General features: G+C 46.0%; 1 protein-coding gene and 1 pseudogene across 3 annotated transcripts in view; one reads left to right on the forward strand and one right to left on the reverse strand.

Annotated features, from left to right (window-relative positions):
• The window catches only part of Ust (uronyl 2-sulfotransferase), a 328830-nt gene that overhangs the window by 131850 nt on the left and 192124 nt on the right, over nt 1-4856 (reverse strand). The gene's annotated exons all lie outside the window — the stretch shown is intronic.
• LOC129677459 (histone H3.3-like) lies at nt 2977-3325 on the forward strand (annotated as a pseudogene).

Below are 4856 nucleotides of genomic sequence, written 5' to 3' on the forward strand. Positions count from 1 at the left end.
GTGTGTGTGTGTGTGTGTGTGTGTGTGTGTGTGTGTGTGTGTGTGTGTGTAGGAGAGTGGGCATGCTTTCTCATGGGTATGTGTGGAGACCAGAGGTTGATGTGGGAATGTCTTCAGTTGTTCACCAGCTTATTTTTTTGAGACTGGGTCTCTCACTAAACTCAGAGCTCACTGGTTCATGTTTCCCATGAGCCACCACACCCATGGGTGTGCCTGCCCCTGCCTCCAGCACTGGGGCTACAGCTGGATGTAGCCACATACATCTTGGCTTTTAACTTGGGCACTGACCCATGTCAACTCAGGTCCTCGTGACTACAGAGCAAGTACTTTACCACGCAGCCGTCTTCCCTGCCCCAGGCTTCTCATTCTAGGCTGAGATGGGAACCCTTTTCTCTAGGGTTGTTAGGAAGATCAAATTCGGTACACAGGTGCTCAGTACAACTTGGAACATAGCCAAGACTCAGGAATAAGCCAGAGGAGGAAGCCAAGGAACCCGGGAAATCCAGAAAAGGAGGGATCCCAAAGGCTGGGACTGAGAAAGACTATTTAGAAGCTGGAAAGGACATGACTAGAAAGAGCGAAGAGGCAATGGCATTTCCATTTGGGTTAGATGCACAAGAAGTAAAAGGGAGATGAGGCTTCTCAGAAGAGGAAGTGAGAAGTGCGGGCTGATTAATCAATTGAGAAAGCAAAAGGTCTAGGTTAGAAGACAGGTCCAGATTAGTAAGAGCCTGATAGCCAGAGGAAAGGTTTCAGAATTCATCCCGGAAGGCAGGACTCAGGGAGCATCTCCTGCAGAGATTTAAAGGGCTGAACAAACAGCAACCTGAACCGGGCAGTCCCCTGCCAGGAGAGAAAAGGGGGTCACTGCAAACAGAGATGAGGCAGCTGCTGCTGCAGCCTTGAAAGGTTCAGAAAGACTTGGGTGCAGGTGGTACCAGCCGAGGAGGGAGAGGAAATCTGAGTGGCATGCTGAAGAGAAATTAAGGTTTGACTGGGTGGACGAGGACAGTTGAAGCTAGGTGTTGCATAGGTGTCGTTCGGAAGTATCACGGGCATTTTGATTAGACAAAGCAACTTGTGTAAAAGTGCAGAAACTCCCCACAGGACACTCTACTTGTATACTTGGAGAAGAAATCCTTACAGGGTACCGTCTGCTGGAGACGAGGGTTTGACGTTTCCATGGAGGGAAAGATGTGAGGCCGAGTAGTCAGCTGTGACCTAACAGAACATCTATCTAAATGAGAAAAGAATGGCTCAGGCTTAAACCTGGGGTTTTTACATAAAGGGATGGGCTAACTAAGGATATTAACTATCGAAAGTTAACCAGAACAGTGCGGGGAATGATAGGCTGAGGGCTCAGAGGCATGTTACCTCAAAGAAATTCAAATGAGGGGTTTCATTCCCTTAGGTCAATTTAGCAGTTTCCACTTGTAGACCACTGGGGGGAACCACAGGAAGTTGGAGGTCACTGGAAAGTTCTTCCTTGGGCTTCTCAAGTCCCAGACAGCAGAGAAACCACAATAATGGGGAGCCAACATCCCCCTGGGGAATCTAAACTCATCTGCTTCCATTTCCCTGGTTAAATGAACGCATGGGGCTGGAAGGGTCCTGTTCAGGGTTATTTCAGAGACCTTCCCAGCCTTTTTTTGCTGTGCTCAGGAAAAAAAAAAAAGCAGCCAGGTAGTGGTGCATGCCTGTAATATGAGAACTGGGAGGGTGAGGCGGGGGACATGCAGTGTGAGTGTAGCCTTTGATACCTACAACCCCCATCTCAAAAACAATCACACAAAAATTAAGTCAAAGAAAGGTTAATAAAAGAGGAGGCATGGGGCCTCAGCATTGCAAAGAGGCTAGATCTACCCAAGATCACAAAGAGACAGACAGCTCATTTGCTGTCTCCTTCATAACCGAAATCAAAGCAAAGGTGGTCCAAGGTCAGCCTGTGGTTGTTTTTCATCTTTCCTTTGTATTGTAAAGCTGTGGTTGATGAATGTATTCAGCATTTATTATTACGGTTTATTAAACGTGGTTGGGAGGCACTGATTGCCAGAAAAACCTCCCCTGGGAAAAAGACAGAAATCCAGAGAGCTCAGAGGAGCATAGCAGGACCAAACTGTCCACACAGGCTTTTGAGAAGCATCTACCCTAGAGCTGGGGATCATAAAAATAATAGCTATGCTGTAAGCTAGGGAAGTGTGTGTGTGTGTGTGTGTGTGTGTGTGTGTGTGTGTGTGACACTCGGACTACAAAGAAACAAAAATTATGCACTTGAATACCACAAAGAGATTATAAACCATGAAAAGCATTTGCAATTTATACATTAAGTAACAGGCTAAATCCTGTAATAAGTCTAAAGTTTTGAGAAAGTTATTCAGCTTCAGTGAATGTGCCAGGGTAAGTGAGAACGACCCACATAGGCGCATACATTTGAATACTTGGCCTCCAATCTGTGGCACTGTTTAGGAAGGATTATGAGGTGTGGCCTTGTTGGAGTCAATGTGGCGTGCTGAGGAAGGTGTGTGTCTCTGGGGGGCTTTAAGGTCTCAAAGCCCATGCCAAGTCCGGTCTCTCTTTGTCACCTGCCGATCAGATGTGAGCTGCAGCGACTGCTCCCTCCCGTTCCATGCTTGCCTGCTGCCATGTTCCCTGCCGTGCTAACCACGGACTTAGCCTACTGTAACCAAGACCCCAGTGCTTCTTCTATATGTTGGCTTGGTCATGGTGTTTCATCACAGCAACAGAAAAAAAACTAAGACAATCAAGTAGATGGAAACTCAGCTTAAAATCCCCAGGAGACACCGTTTCTCATCCTTGAGGCTGACAAAGATTAAAATGTTTCCCATAGCAGAGTGGTTTGGTCGTTCATTGGAGGAGCATTTTCCGGTTCTGCACGGTAATTGCAGCTCCTATTTGAGTGCTAATAGCGGCGTGGTCCCAGCTAAGGCCTCAGACATCAGCTTTGGGTGAGAGAGAATGGCCCGAACCAAGCAGATCACTAGGAAGTTTGTGGGCCGCAAACAGCTGGCCACCAAGGCAGCCGGGAAAAGCGCGCCCTCTACTGGAGGGGTGAAGAAACCTCACGGCTACAGGCCAGGGACAGTGGTTCTAAGAGAGATTTCTCATTACCATAATTAGACTGAGCTGCTCATCAGGAAGCTGCCTCTCCTGAGGCTGGCGAGGGAGATTGCCCAGGATTTCAGAACCGGCGGCCATTGGTGCGCTTCAGGAGGCTAGGGAACCATACGTGGTGTGGTTGGTTGGAGATACCAATCTGTGTGCCATCCACGCCAAGAGAGTCACCATCATGCCCAAGGACATCTAGGCTTGCTGGACATGAGGTGGGGGCGGGGAGCTTATGTCAAGGCAGTTTTTACAGCCTCTTGTACATTCTGTAAAAATACTTTGGTTTAATTTCTGCCCTTTTTGTAAGAAATTGATCATAATATGTTGCATGTTAAGTCATTGCATCTCTCACTTAGGATGAACGCCGAGTCTCTGTTCACAGACCTGTGACGTGAGCACTGTGGCTCAGGGGTGACAAGCTGGTAATGCTCAGAAGGGACGGGTGATACCTCCTGCTCCTCATGCAGGTTTCCGTGTGTAATGGCTTGTTGGGGAGCTACTACGGTACTAGAACTGACAGATGTGTACTTTTAAAATAAAACTGGTTATGACTTGATCCAAGTGTCTAACCATACATCACTGTGATAGAATATGGGCTTTTTCAAAGGTTGATGATACAAGTTTTACCCACACTGTAACAGTTTCCTAAAAATTTTATATTTGGTAGTGTTCAACATTTTTAAATTAAATGTTTTACATTCAGAAGTAGCTCAACACTACTTATAGTTTCTGAAATTTCAGCCAAGTGATAAGTTCATGGCAGTTAATGGCTCTAATTTGCAAATTTAAAAAGGGATGAGTATGGCTAAATAATTTCTAGATTATATGGAATTTTGTCTTTAATTTTCCAGTTGGTGGATCAGTTTGTAGGAGCTTATATCTTGGTATGTTAAAGAATAAAGCTTTCATCATATTGCAGTAACTACCTTGTAACTTTTTTGTATAATAAACTTAATTTACATTGCAGCAAATATAAAATTCATTTCCTGTGTTTTCTCCCACTGCTGTGAGCACCACTGCCCCAGATTCCTGAATCTGATCACTCATGCATCTACAGCTTCTCATGCTTTTTAAATATCCCCTTATTCTATCTGCAATTTATTCTGATACATGAAAGGGTAGAAGTATTAACTTTATTCTTAACTATCCAATTTTTCCTAGCATCGTTATTAGCCGACCTACTCAAAATTTAGTGACTTCATCTATTCAGCACCAGGTTCTTGTGCGGCTTCTTAATGGAGTAATGATGATATTAGATCTTGGCGACAGCTAGCATTATATTAGATTTGTCCGTTAAATGCTTTGACCATGACTTGGAAGGCAGTGAGCTATGGGTCACAGACTTCTGAAGGCTGGGCGAGAGGTGATGTGAGCTTTGCCTCTTCCACAGCTGGGAGCTGGTCTGTGAGAAGTTAGAGCGCACTAGGCTGAGCAGCTGACTGGCTACCCAGCCCCCAGCAGCACGTCCTTCAGGCCGCTTTCTGTTCTAGCCATTACCAGAGCTTCACGGGGAAGTCACCTGAGAGCACAGGCTTCAGCTGTGCTTTGTGCCTCTTGCTCTCTGCTCAAGGCATGATGCTAACAGGAGCCCGCTTGGCCCTTGGAGGAAAGACGTGAGAGAAGCAAGCTCTCGGGTGTAAATGAGACCACTGGCAGTAGGAGCTACAGGTTAATGCTTCTCTCTTTCCTTCTTTAGGCCCAACAGATTTCAGGGCCAACTCTGTTCTGCC

The sequence above is a fragment of the Psammomys obesus genome, unplaced genomic scaffold (assembly GCF_907164565.1).
Source record: "Psammomys obesus unplaced genomic scaffold, mPsaObe1.curated_primary_1811, whole genome shotgun sequence".
Taxonomy (NCBI): Eukaryota; Metazoa; Chordata; class Mammalia; order Rodentia; family Muridae; genus Psammomys; species Psammomys obesus.